This window comes from Mastigoproctus giganteus, chromosome 1 (assembly GCF_048544385.1).
Source record: "Mastigoproctus giganteus isolate SK-2022 chromosome 1, ASM4854438v1, whole genome shotgun sequence".
NCBI classification, from domain to species: Eukaryota; Metazoa; Arthropoda; class Arachnida; order Uropygi; family Thelyphonidae; genus Mastigoproctus; species Mastigoproctus giganteus.
Window position 1 is genome coordinate 69588663 of NC_143575.1, and position 15507 is coordinate 69604169.

Below are 15507 nucleotides of genomic sequence, written 5' to 3' on the forward strand. Positions count from 1 at the left end.
AACTTCGCCGTTCAGATTGGCGTGGAGTGGCGCCCTATCATCTTCTTTATATGGCCATGAAAATAATGAGACTAAGAACTCGAGATTCGTGAACAGTTGCTTTTAAATACATCGGAAAAGACACTAAGCTCACCAAACAACAAATCCAATCTCGAGAATAAGTCAATAACTGCATTTAAAACAATCTAGAATTTTAGAAATCGATTCCTAATTCAAACTTATTACTGGACACAAAGTAAAAGTGATCTGTTTGCTATGATCATACAATTGGGTAAACCTACGTTCCTCTTAACTTTGAGTGCAAACGAAATCGGTTGGCCTAAATTGCTAAAAAATTTATACAAATTAAAACATGACGGTTTGGATATCCCTGACAAGCAAGCAAAAGCTCTTCATTTTATGGAAAAAGGCGACATTAGTTAATGAAGAGGCAGTAACGTGTGTGATTCATTTTAATAAACTCTGGATTGTATTTTAACTTTACTTCAGTCTATTTCAACATCGTGGCAGTCCACATGCTCACATTATTTTGTGGCTTAATAATGCTCCTAAAGAACCTGTGGGAAATTGTATGAACGCAACGATAGCTACGATAAATCAGCTAGTCTCCATTTCTATTGCAAAAGCCATGGCTGTTTTCACATAAAATAAAACATCGTTTGTGCGTACAGGGTACACAAGCTGGGTTTTTTTTTATTTATTTTTTTTTTATTTAAACCAGTACACAAGTACGAACGGCTAAATGAAATTCGAGGAAACTGCCATTAGCTGCTAACAGGGAAACAGTGAGCCAACACGTTTCAGTTCCTCCACAATCTCCTGTCGGTGACACAAAGGAAGAAATATCGACCAAGGCTCTCCATCATTTCACACTATTAAACGAGAATCGTTTCCGACATTACTCACCTTCTCAAAAGACATTGGTCACGCGTACTATTCCGTCGAATGTTGCGAATCGACAAAAACTGCTGCATAGTTAAACTACAAGCTATACTTGCAATATTAAACCAGGACGAAAAAGCAAAGCTTATACTGGATATTTGCACACACACATTTCTGTTTGCTACCATTTACAGTATATTCGAAATAGTCTCAACAATCCTGAAACACCGCTACTGGGATCAGTTAAACCGCATTCGAACATTCAGCAATAATGAACGCTCCTTCTCATAAAACTGAGAGTTTATTCTATAAAGAAACTACATGTACCCTTAATACACTAAACTTTAATGATTTAATAATTAGATTCGCAAGACAGCTTAAATAACTAGTACCAAAACTACTGATACTATTTTATAGCAAGAATCCATTACAGCAGACGCTGTTATTATAACACAGAGCCAAAATATTATGACTACCTGTCTAAAAGTGTTAGCAGTGCTGTAGTCGTAAAATTAGCAGAAGGTGTGCTCTATGAATGTTATAGTGGTAAATATTTTAATAATATTTTGTTTTTCAAATCTTTCAAAAGCCGGAAGGTATACGCTATTCACCTAAAAGAATCCAGAGGGTATACGGCGTATACCCTCCACTAGAGCCCTGGTTAGGCCACCTTACGCCGTGATAACCGCTTGCAACCGGCGTGGCATCCACGAGAACACAGAAGGTATTCTCAGCTATCATGGAATGGCTGGACAAAAGGAGCACACAAAACGCTTGGATATGATCCTAGAACCATTCCTACCCAATGCGGGCCTTGTGATACGGTATCTTGTTCAAAAAGTCCAGTACCATCTCGATACACTGTCACCACATAGTGCAAAACTTGGTCCAAAATAATGCGGAGGTAGGATTTGAAGGTGAAGGTGTGTTCAGTAGTGATGAGGGGACAATTGATGTCCATGAAAAATCCCCTAAGTCATGATACCATCGCCGCCGGCCAACTGTGCATTCTGGTTGCATAGTTGGATGATATTCAAGTATTATTTCACTGTTCAACACGTAAAATGTTACGAAAACGAAAATACCCAATCTTAACTAATTTTATGCTGTTAAGCACGAAAATAATATTTGAAATTTGCCGATTGCCTCTTGTTTACGAATTATAGTTGGGGTCTAATTTTTGCGAGTTACTCTACATACCCACCACGCTCTTATCACGTGATCGGCAATGTCGCCTCGCTCTGCATCACGTGATAAGTTGTCGCCTCAAATGCGTCTTCAACTCTGTTGCAGTAATTCTCGAATACGGCTAGGTAGTGGGTGATTTATTCCCAGTTAACGGTTGTTCTCTTTGATATTCCTATATAAATACTAAATTAATTCCTATATAAATATTGCACAGTATTTGTGTCAGTTTTGATTAACATGCCCCGTAATTGTGTGAAAAGTCCAGATGACTTCTGTTATGTATTTGGAGAAGTCACGTTAGCTTCAAGAAAGTGTCCCTTAACTCGAGCCATAAAAAGGCCTATTTCTTGTACTTTGGTGAAAAGTAGGCGACCAGGAAAAGAATTGAGCTCAACACATGCTGCGCTACCTGTTCATCAAAACTCAACGCGTGGGTGAATCGAAAGGGATGTTTTATGCCTTTCACAGTGCCCATGATATGGAGGTAGCCAACGAATTACGCCACAGACTGTTCCTTCTGTATGGTGCCTCCTATTAGAAAAGGGATGACAATGAAGAAAAAGTGGACAGTGGCGTACCCAAATATACCATATGTAATTCGTTCCGTGCCTCATGGTGAAGTACTACTTATTCCTGAACCAACCGACCGTTTTTCTGTACACTCTGATGAATATGAAAACACTGATGAACATGAACTTGATATACACGAAGAGGTACAGCAGCCGTCTACGTCAAGAGATTCGCCATTTTGTCCAAACCTTTATCCTTCTGAACCACATAAGATCTCAGAAAGTGAGCTTAATTACCTCATCAGAGATCTCGAACTGCCGAAGAATAAGGCAGAGTTTTTGGCCTCGGGGCTACAACAGTGGAATCTTCTACTCCGTAAATCAATGCTACTCAAAGTGTGGTCCGCGGACCGGTGCCGGTCCGGGAGGAATTGGAAATTCGTCGTCGACGTCTGGTCCGTGACGATTCTTCCGTTACCAGACCGCGACGATTATACTTTCCAAAAGTACAGGGCCGTGCCGGATTGGATATAAAAGGAACTGGTCCTTCACCACAGACAGTTTAATAAGCACTGTTCTAGATCATTCTGTGAAAGTGACAACAACATTTCGTACTCGAAATAAAGACTACGATAAATTCTATCAAACAGAAGGTGAACTCACTGTTTGTAAGGATGTTGATGGTCTAATGGCAACAATTAGCACGATGCATGTTCCCGAAGAATGGCATCTATTTATAGACGCTTCTAAGGTTATCCTTAAGGCTGTGTTATTACACAATAGAAATATGCTGCCTTCAATACCTCTTGCGTATTTTATTTTATTATTATTATTAAATCTGTTTATTACTCTGCCAAAGAGCCATCCCCTGGACAGCTAGAAGCTAGGGGGGGGGGGTGATATTACACACAGAGGTTAAGACAGGGACATGTGCCTGGCGGTTACATGGGGCCCATGTATGCTTAACCCGACAGGTACAGAACTTAGTGTTTATTATTTTACATCATTAAAAGAATTAAAGGATATTACAGTATTTTCTCAAAATTGCTATAAATTACATAAGCATGAGGGAAATATACAAAATATAAAGAAATGAGGCAGTCCTTCACCGGTTGTTACACGTGGTATCTCTCTTCAATTCTTCAATCTTGAACGTAATAGTGCAGCCAGGCGTCTTTGGAGTAGTAGATTCTAAGTAAGACAGGACCAGTGATGGCTTCACCTATCTTTAACGGGATGCATTGTGGTGGCATTTTCCTTCTGGTGGCGTCTCATAAGTGTATGTTTGCATGTGTGTTCTTTAGTTTCTGACGTCTGTATGAATGCTGTTCGCAGAATCTATCCAGGTCGATGGCTAGATTGTTCATCAAATCTACCGTGTTTCCTGGGAACATGCGTCTCAATCCTTTCAGGTTGTTCAAGCTGATTGTGAGTGGGAGCCTTGGGTCCATTTGATTCCTTCCGGCAATGCGTGGAGTTTTTATTAAATCAGTGATGTCAGGGGTGTCGAGTCGTCTTGTGATTAGTCTGGAAAGTGTAAGAAGGTTTGCTGCCACAATCTGCTGTTTCCATGGGGTGACTTCCAGATTTATGTAGAACTGAGCCCTAGAAATGGTGTATTGGTTGCCAGTCCGCCAGTTGAGCCATTTCAGGAGCCAGTATTCCAGGCTGAGGAACTTGTTGAAGTGTGTTGTGGGAGCAGAGGACCAAATGGTTGCGGCATAGAGAGGTATAGGATAGACACATCGGACAACATATTTCTTTACCAGGTCGGCGTCATGAATTCCCGTTAGTTCCTGGCGGATCGCCCACATAGCGGAGTACATTTTTGTTTTTGTGTTCAGGAGGTGAGCCTGGAATGTCAGCCCATCATCCCACACTAATCCGAGATCTTTGTGCGTTTTAACTTTCTGAATGGGTGATCCATTGATAGTAAGATTAATGTCATTGCGTGACTTCTTCCAGGTGAAGGACATTTGAGCTGTCTTTGTTTGGTTAATCTGTAGTCCGATGGAAGCCAAATATTGTTGTATGCTGTCCACAAAACAGAAACATACGCAAACATGGAGAACATTCTCATAGGCGTACACTATCAGAAGTATGAGTGGCATATATATGGTGATTTAAAGGTAATCGCCATTTTATTAGAACTACAAAAGGATTCTCTGTAGGTGGGATAGTCGTGAAAGGATATGCACTACGAGAAGAGGAATTGGTCTCAACGAAAATCATTAACACCTAGAAAGAAGAACGTAGCATTTGAACCTCTGGTAGATCCAAATAAAGTTTTGTTTTCGCCACTCTATATCAAACTGGAGATCATGAAAAATTTCGCGTAGGCTTTGGAAGTGAACGGTCCTGCATTCACATTCCTGCAAGAGAAATTCCCAAGGCTTAGTACAGAGAAGATTAAGGCAGGCTTTTTCATTGGTCCACAAATAAGGCACCTTTTCAAAGATGAACAGTTTAAATGTGCCCTTTAGTGGAAACGAGAAATCAGCGTGGAAAGCCTTTCGAAATATTCCGACTAGTTTTCTAGGAAATGCTAAAGCAGGCAACTACAGGCAGCTTGTGGAACATCTTCTTACTTCTTACGAAAAACTGGGGTGCAACATGTCATTGAAGATGAATTTCTCGCACTATCATCTGGATTTCTTCCCGCCAATGTGGTGACGTTACCGACAAACATGGTGAGCGCTTCCATCAAGACATTGCAGTGATGGAACAAAGATACAAAAGTAAATGGAGTGCCGCCATGTTAGCCGATTATTGTTGGATAGTGAAAAGTGATACTCCCGAAGCTGAATACAAGCGAAAGGCGAAAAGGTCCAGTGTTTGATACAAGTATGTTCGCAGCTGCCATAAAAATAAAATACACATTGTATAAATATAAAAAAACTACTTTTTTTCGAAAACAAGAGCCAATCTGCCATTTTAAGCACTATTTCCGTGTTTATCACCCAAAAATCTATAACATAAACTTACTTTCATACCAGTAACAAGATATGACCAAAATTTGTTGTTCAGTTTAATAATTATTAAAGAAAGTAATTGAATACATTTCAGAACAGTTTAGCAAAATAACATTTCTGTATGAAAATAAACTATGAAACCCTGAAAACTTAAAACAATGAAAGATATAAATAATATTAAATGAAATATTCATAATTCCAAGCGAAAACTTCAGTAATTTGTATCAGTTTTCCTGCAACGAACAGTTGATGCTTTATCATCAACTCCGAGAACTGCATGTTTAGAAAATTTTACTTATATGCAGTGACTATTACTAATATAATATAATATACTAACAATAGGTGGCAGATGACTCTCATCAACCGGTGAAATACCACCACTCTGCTTATTGGAGAGTTGAAGTGATGAAACCCATGTTCAGTCACCAAAGCAAAGTTTCCGGCATCCCCTCCCTATATCCTTCAACCCATGCACGGTACTAAGTACTATAGGTTTTAATGCCTTTCGTGTTTCGGATTTTCGTTAAAAAAAAAAAGCACGTGGTTCAAGCTCGCGTGTCTACTAAATACGAATAACAATTGTATTCATGATTTATTGTAAACTCCTCTGACCTGATGGTCGTGTCGGAGTATAAGTGAGAACATAATACAGATTTAAATAAGGTTTAGATAAGTAAGTAGATAAACTAAAACTATGGAGATATTTTGTTTTGTTTCATTTTATTTATTATTAATGTTCTATTGTTTTTACGGCATAGGCTACACAAGCCCATTGCTTCGTTGCACTCTTCTGCAATTTTAATATATTTTCTTTTTGTGGAAAATTAATTTATATGGACTAAAACAAAATAATATTACACGTGTTCCAGCAATATTGCGCTACAACTTGACCACAACGAGGTAACAGTGCACTCGGAAAGAAAAAAATTACTTAAAAATGATACCAAATTTAATAACTTGGACGTGATCGTTTATCGACTATGTTTTTACTTGGAAGAACGAACGGTGTTTGTCAGGAAGTATGCACGGAGTGTCAAATCATTATAAAGTCAGTGTGACAGGGTACTTAGTATTGGTATTACAACGGCTAAATTATGAAAATGATTGACCTTTTCTGCATCTACCAAAAAAAAAAAAAAAAAAAGGGGGGGGGGGGGGGGGGGGGTCCCCCAATCATTCATACCTCCCCGTCTGCAAAATGTGGTTATCCATTTTCGGCTTTCAATTTTACCAAACTCTTAGCCTCGCTCAGGCAAGTTATTCCAACGATCTACAACACACTACCGAGGATCGTGAATAGGGGTCAAAAATTTTTAAGTTTCTGACCCCAAGTTCTTGTTTCACCTACCAGTTAAAATACATACAATATATACACCTCACTGATTCATTTACTGATTCCCTTAAAGGCCTTACAGACTTCAATTATTCCTCTCCCTCCAAGATGTCTAGTTGTCAAGCTTTGTAGTTTGCACCTTACAAGCCGTTCTTCACACAGACATCGATTAACACTCCGCAGTCTACTGTGTGAGGTCTGCACATCTATTGTTCAAAGGTTGTCCTCATGGCCAGCGCAGCGATTATGACCAATGTCTTTCCTCATCGAGAGGAAAAGGAAGGTTCAGTTCCTCTCACTGGTAGAATTTGAAAATTACTTCACCTCAGTACGGAAAGAACCTTTGGTGAATAAACTACTACTACTAATAATAATTATTATTAGTATTACTATTATTATGTTATTAATCCCTGATTGGGGGTTCCACCTCGTGACGGGTATTGCTACCAAGTACACACGGCGGTTGTTATGTTTGGTGTTACTGTTGGTCGAGGAACTCTCTTGACTGTCCTACAGGTGTTCAGGATTGGGATTTTCAGGAGTTTCTTGTACGTGTTCGCTGGGAGACGCTGCTAGGCTATTATGTAGGGTCTTTGGCACCATACCTGTGGTTGACACAATGATCGGGATGGTCGTTACTTGTTGCATATGCCATATCTCTTTGATCTCCTGTCTTAGGTTCATGTACTTCCTGATTTCTTCCCCATGGGTTTTCTGCAGGCTTGCTAGTGTTAAGTACCGCTGTGTCAATCAGATAGGTAGCCTTTTCCTTCACGAGGGTTATGTCCGGTTTGTTGTGCGGAATTGTCCTATCCGTTATTATGGCGCGTTCCCAGTACAGCTTGTGGTCTCTAGTACTGCTGGGGGTTGGTACTTGTAGTACGGTATACACTTTCTTAGATCAACTGGTATTTCCTTGCTAGATTCTGATGTATTATCCTAGCTACCTGGATATGAGTGTACTCAGTCTGGATGATTACCTTGCATCCTGCGGTGATGTCTTGGATCGTTTCTGCGGCCAGGTGGCATCGTCGATATGTGTCATCGAACAATCCGAGGTCCTTGGCGATGTATTTTCTATAGTTCCTGGTGTTGATTACCTGGTCTTTGGATGGAGAGCATGAATCCTTCAGTCTCGGGGAAGAGCGTCCCGCTCATGAGCCATGCATTATTATTATTATTGCCTGGTAGGGCACCACTCTACCAGACCATAAGGAAGATAGACAAGAGGTATACCCCACTCAACCTAAGCGAGGAGTTTCCTCCCACCCAGAGGGCACAAACGAAACTAGAAACATGGGCAAAGAAGACACTCCATGGCAGACACTACAATGACCTCTATCGAGATCACACGGATAAATTAGCGTCCAATCTTGGCTCACGAACGGGACGCTCTTTACCGAGACTTAAGGATAAATGCTCGCCATCCAAGACCAGGTAATCAACACCAGAAACTATAGAAAATACTTCGCCAAGAAGTTTTCACTCAGACTAAGTACACTCGTAGACACGACCAGGTAGCCAGGATAATACATCAGAAGCTGGCGATGAAATACCAGTTCATCAAAGAAAGTGTACCGTACTACATACGAACCCAAAGGCTGTATGGGACTACGCCATAATAACTGATAAGACAATCCCGCACAACGGACGGGACATAACCCTTGCGGACAAGAACGAAAAGGCTACCGATCTAATTTAAATAGCAGTGACCAACACTAGTACCCTCCAGAAAACTCATGAGGAAAAAAATCGGGATGTACACGAACCTAAGACAGGAGATCAGAAAGATGTGGCATACGCAACAAGTAAGAACCATCCCGATCATCGTGTCAACCACCGGTATGGTGCCAAAGATCTTTCATAACAGCCTAGCAGCAACAGGGCTCCTAGAGAACACCTACAAGAAACTCCGCATAGTCGCAATCCTGAACACCTGCAGGATAGTCACGGTTCCTCGATCAGCCGTATTGTTGTTGTTTGGTTTTTAGGAGCATTAGCAACTAAGGCCATATTGCTCCGGGAATATGCGGTGGTCATTCCCTTGACCTTTCCGCATCCTCCGTTTTTGGTGGTGACGGGCTCAAACCCCGGTCTAATCAAGAAGCGTGTGCTACGCACTGTTGCTCCTTCCCACCTGGCTACGGAGGCGCCTCGATCAGCCGTAACACCAGACATAACAACCACCCTGTGTACTTGATAGCAATGCCCGTCACGAGGTGGAACACCCAATTAGGGAAATATAATATAATAATGATAATAATAATAACTAGGGCGCTTCGCCCTCTGCTCGCTTCTGTTGATAAAATAAAATACTTACAGGAGCTTTCGATACTATGTGTGTCTCTTTCTCAGCTGTGAATACATAAATACATGCTATATCTAAATATCGATGTAGATACACATAGACAACTCTTAAAGAAAAACTACGATCGTAGTGTGAAAGGCATCATTTCATCTGTATCTCATATTAGGTATTAGTTATGTTCGGGGTCTGACGGCACCTGGGATTTCTCCCATCTCCGCGTATGTTCTTTGTATCGGACAAGCCAGAGATTTAAAAGTGTGTGGGATATGTACTATGTAGATTGTTGTGCCCATTGTTCGTCTGGCCTGTTAGCCGCCGGGCCCCTAGTGAGACCCGATGTTACCAATACCCGCCACAGGGAGGCCGGCCGGGTGTTACCAATATTTGTACTCTGGCTGGTCTTGCCACTTACTTTCCTGGGATTTCAGTGTATCTCATATTGTGCTCATCCTTCACAACGAGTTGCCATGTATTGTACTACCTGGAATAAGTAACGCCTCACTAATACTTATTCTCGGTGGGCACTGCCACCCGGGTGGCACCGTTTGAAAGCTAGTTGGCTTTTCATCGGTAGGTGCCTTTCACCCTACGATCGTAGTTTTTCTATGGTGTATCTACACCGATATCATATAGAATCTTAAACTGTCAAAATATTATGCCTTGTTGCATTTAGTTTATTTAAATAAATACGTTACATACATATGGAAATCAAGAATGGCACAGCGTGGTTATGTTAGATAAACATAGCGCGACACCACGCATAAACAGAAGCTTGTTTTACCACCGTAAAACAAGCTTCTGTTACGTATTTTTGTATTTGTTACGTATTTCCACGTAACCCTCATCTCTCTTCTCCCAATAGCTGAATAAATATCACTAGGAGGAAAATTATTTTAATGTATAGAAAGATAATATAGTAATTTTCAAATTCCAACAACAGAATACATGCAATTTACTGTCATGATATACTAAAGGATATGACTCCTGCATGCTCAGAAGTGGGACTTTTAGGGTTGCTGGGATATATTACTCCCATCGTGGGATCGTTCGTTCTCCGTGAGTTGAGTGCCATTGCAGGAACTCTGATCAACACTTTTTCATCTTTATCCATTCCTTCCTACATACCCTTCTGTAGAGACCCTACTTCCTTCAGGCTCCTGCTCTTCACTTGGGGACAAGCCTTTTTTCTTTCTTTCTCCATTCCACTTCTTGTCTTCCCTGCTCTTAATGATTTCGCACTATCCACTCTGTTCCCTGACCGCCTTTGCTCGGGCCAGAGCATTGGGGACCTAGCAGGGATACTTATCTACCGTGCCTGATCCTGCTCCTCATGCTGCAGACGCTTGTTGGAGGTCCGTTCCTGGTGACCGAGCCTCCCGATAACTAAGTAGCCAGTCGAACAACACACTACTAAACTATTAATATTAGGCCACCCGAATATTAAAATTCATCTGCCGTGCTGTGTGTCTTATATCTGTTAATTGCGTGAGTTCTATGGTCGATTTGTCTGTTTTGCTGGACGATAAATCCCAGTTTCTGGGGGGGGGGGACCTTGCTATCTACGCCTGAGACCGACTAACTCAGTCACGGAGTGAAAAAAACCCATTAAAGTTCCTCCCGTCATCGACGGGATTCGAACCCGGGGCTTTTCCACCCAGTGTGGGGAGGACGGTGACATTATCTGCTACACGCGCAGACGAACAACACACTGCTCACATAACCCACACCGACTGGTTTTGCAAAGTTGTACAACGTCACAGAGTATTTAACGCGGTTTTGTGGGAAACCACAAAACCGCCGCCTAACAATCACACTATGTCGACTAACAGATATGAGTGAGAGTTCGGGTGCTCCATCTGTAATGTAAACACTATCACTAGTAAACAAGTCAAAACTTCTGAACACACGCAACAATTTGTTTGTAATTCAAAACCATATGAAAACAGTATTATTATTACAGGAAGTTACTCTAATTAAGTCGAATCCAGTTGATCTGTGCTACTTCTGTGCCACTATGAAACAATTATTCCTCGAAAATTAAATGAAACTGAGCGTGTGGGAATACCCAAATTCAGCAGAGCGCTTAATGTCATAACTAACGGTTACAACTCGAACGTAACGAGAAACGAACCGTTCCTTAGTTCGATCGATAACCAGCTTCCTTACTATAATTACTCCTATTCGATTCATAGTTGTCACAAAAACAAAAATATTTACGAATGCAATTCAGAAATGATGGCAATTTCGGGACAAAGTTGCATGTTTCAAGGAACTCAACGACAAACGTCTCTAAAAAGCATTGAATAAAGTCTACGAATATGAGAAACGCTTAAATTCGTTAAACAAAAATAAACGATATTTTACTACACAAGGAAATCAAGAAAGAGCTAGTACTAAATGGGAAGAGGGGGCAATGTGACGACAGTAAATAGGAACTGAAAGTTTAATTTGGAATTAATTTATGAATTGTTAGGCAATCGAAAATGTTATCGCTAAACAAAACAAGAGAAAAAAAAAATAGAGAGAAAAAAAAAAAAAGAAGAAAGACACATTATTGGGATAAGGTGCAACGAAAATGAAATTAGTCCATGAGGAGTCAAGACAGATGGCAAATATTCATATTAAAGTCAAATGTCTTAAACTTCCACTGGCAACGATTTAAGAATTTCAAGAGAAAAAAAAATCTGGAAAAGAGCCAACATATTTATTGCGAAATAACTGAATACGAGTTGCAGCTATAGACGTATAAATAATGATAATTTAATCTACTGTAAGAAAGTTACGTACAATAAATTAATTTATAAGTTAGCACTAAATTATCTTTAATATCATACTACGTATACGGATTTTTCAACGCTATTCACCTTAAACCATAAAAGCACTTCGAAAAAATATGAAGACGGAAAAAATTGTTCAATTCAAGACATGTACGAGTTGAGATTCCTATTAGCTAACGTCAAGAAAACTTAGGCCATAACGCATAGGCTTTTCGTGTCTGTGAACTGGGTGTAATCTGGAAAATAGAAAAAATAAATTAATAAAGAACTGCAAGGAAAAACTGCGCATCTCCGTACCAGACCAGCTAACTTAGCGCCCATTTGTCAAGTTCTTTAAGTTACTGACAAGAAGTGACCGAAACAGGTGCGATACGCAATTTTTGAGGAGCATTTTTAATGAGCGTCCATGCCATTTGCATTCTATTCTATAAACAGTAGTTTAAAAAGAGAGAGAGAGAAAAGTTTGTTATAGAATAAGTAAAGTACAAAATGTGTGTGTGTGTGTGTGTGTGTGTGTGTGTGTGTGAGAGAGAGAGAGAGAGAGAGAGAGAGAGAGAGAGAGATTTCCAGGGCCTCTATTCCGATTAACCAAGGTGCATTTTTTACATCGTTCCTCGTTGTCTTTACAGAACGAGTGAGGAACGGGAATTATCACTGCGAGTTTAGCAATGGTATATTTTTATATTTGCTAGAGTAATCCTCTGGATTAACTCGTGGGTTTTTGCGCCCGTCGATATAAATGCTGACAAGTGCTGTAATAATTCCGAGCAGCTACAACTTTCTTGTCCAGGGTGACTTCAGTGAAACAGTACACTGCTGTTTCGCCACTCTAATACAACATATCGCATGACTTTTGTGAACCACCAACAATTTGAAAATAACGATGTAGAAAAGCGTTCGTTGTTAAGTATATAACCAAAAATGAAACCTATGATATTTGTACTAAACTACAAAGTAGTAAGATCCAAACTAAATTTTAAACCAAATACTAGATCAAAAATAGAGAAACAATAGTTTTTTTCCTCGTCCAGGGGAAAGGTTCAATTTATATGAATGATATTTACTTTATATATTTGTCAGTTCAACGTTTGGCTATTTCTTTACAAGTCTGGTAGAGGCAACTACTTGATGAAAATACAGGCGTTTATAATTTTCTGTGGAAATATGACCTGACTTTCACCTTTATATGAAATAAAACTGTATCTGAAAACAATGTCTAGAGGGAGCAATCGCCATTCTGATAAGTTGCGTAATTAGTTTAGTTTACTGTATGTAATTTAGAGAATTGAATTACATCATTCAAAGTTGATGGCGAGTGCCTTAAAAAGAAAGTGGTTTAACCTCTTAAGAGGAATAACAATGACTGTCTTCGATTAGCAAAACTGAACAATAGCAGCTTGAACCAAATACCAAAGGTATCAGTTCAAATTCTGAATGTTTAGTACTCCAATTAGCACTATTTCTTATGAATATGAATTTTCTTATGAATTTCTTATGAAATATAATCGAAAATTACATTTCATAAGAAATAAAATTCTTACTATGATTCATGCTCTAAAACATTAATTCATATTCTAAAGGTTTGGTATCCAAGCGAGAGCCTAAATCATCCTGAACTGAGTAAATATAGCCTTCGCTATATTAACTCACAGTTCACATGTAATTTTGATTGAATAAGAATTTTTAAATCAATCCGAACTGTAGAGAAATGCACAATATTTTTAATAAAATGAAATCAATTCTTCACCCTAATTATAATAATACCTTGCTTGCGAGACCAAATGAAGACAGAGGAAACTGTAAAATTCGGCACTTTACAGTCCGGAATTTTTCGGCAATTTGCAATACGGAATTCTTTAAAAATTGGTACATTTTACAAAATCATCATCATTTTATAATCCAGAAATATTAAAAAAGCAATCCGATGTAAAAAAACAATGACGTTTTACTCTTTTAATGCTACCGCTTATTGAGTAAATTTCGTAATTTAGTGTGAACTGCTCTTGCAAATTGCCACTACGTGGTTAGTCACACTGGGCTTATGTGAGCGGGTGATAACATCGAAATAAACGAGGACACCATTTTAAGAAATACAACTGAGCAGGAACTTGCAATTCGCAAGCGGAGAGTGGATAATGGTCCTGAAGAGTTCATGTCGAAGTCGATATGCTTTGAGGGCATAGCCAAAGCTGCCCGATTTTGTTTATTTCAGCAAATTCCGCGAATGGGATTAATATCAAAGTAGAGAATGTGTCACAAGGATGTCCTTATTTCTTTATTATCATGTTACCAGAGAAAATTTCTCGAGATGGAATACTGGAGCAGTTAAGATGGGTGAACCATGTGCAACCTATTCATCTCCAGTTCCAAAAAACGGCTGACTTTGACATGACTTCTTGAATGACAAATAATATTTACAAGAGGCCTATGGCTATTCTCAGTAATTCTTTCGACTTCGACCAAAGGCAAAACTCGCCGTCTTGACAGATAATCAAGCCCGATACTCCCCCACAAACACCAAATCAAAATAATAGTGTAAGTTTGACTTGTATATCGGCTTAGCAATTTAACAATAATTAAACTGACACTTTATGTCAGTGTGTTTTAATGCATTTACAATTTCCGTAAATATTCGAACACAAGCCGACTTCCAATACATGCCTATCCATAGTTTCCACCCTCGGAAAATCAGAAAATGTCCTGACCCTTGTAAAAGTCGATATTATAAAATTTGCTTTGAAGGCATAGCCAAAGCTGCCCGATTTTGTTTATTTAAGCATAATAAAATGGGTGAAGTGTACAAAGCTGTTTGATAAAAACCTTTTTAGGCGTGTTTCGCTTAAAAAGGCGCTATTGTAGAAAAGCATTTTCTAAGCACCTATTGTCTTAGCCATGTCTGTCCGTTCGTCCATCTACATGTAACGGAGGAACTCCCAGGGGACAAATTTTCCTGAAATTTTGTATTCGGTTGGGCTTGTTAAAAATATTTTTCGAGCCATCAAATTTCATTAAAATTGAACAAATAAAAATCTCTAAAATCAGTAAAATTTAAAATCCAGTACTTCTCAAATCCAAGTGATTCCGCCTTTTTAAGAGTTTATTGCAGCTGCTAGGAGAATCTGTACTCCATGGACAAACATTTCGATAACAAGATTGGCCAACTAATAAGCAGCCGAGTTTATATCGAGACTAGATATTAGATAATGCCAAATAAATTGTCAGATAAAATACTGGATGCCATTCTAGTCCGCAAATTTCTAAATGTCTGATAACAGGGTACATGCTGGCTAGTTTCCAAATGAGAGAGAGAGAGAGAGAGAGAGAGAGAGAGAGAGAGAGAGAGAGAGAGAGAGAGAGAGACTGATGATATGAGATGGGGTGATCCAGAGAACATAACAGCTAAATACAATGACATAATTTCGGTTGCACTAATCACATCGAGTATATTACCGTTGGCAACACCAGAAAAACTGCAGTTTTACCGAAGAAAAGTTAAAATGAAAAGGCAGAGAGAAAACAACCCTGAAGCGAGGAAGAG

General features: G+C 39.4%; 1 protein-coding gene across 1 annotated transcript in view; it reads right to left on the bottom strand.

The window, feature by feature from the left end:
* The window catches only part of LOC150090877 (CUGBP Elav-like family member 4), a 358549-nt gene that overhangs the window by 7042 nt on the left and 336000 nt on the right, over positions 1-15507 (bottom strand). The gene's annotated exons all lie outside the window — the stretch shown is intronic.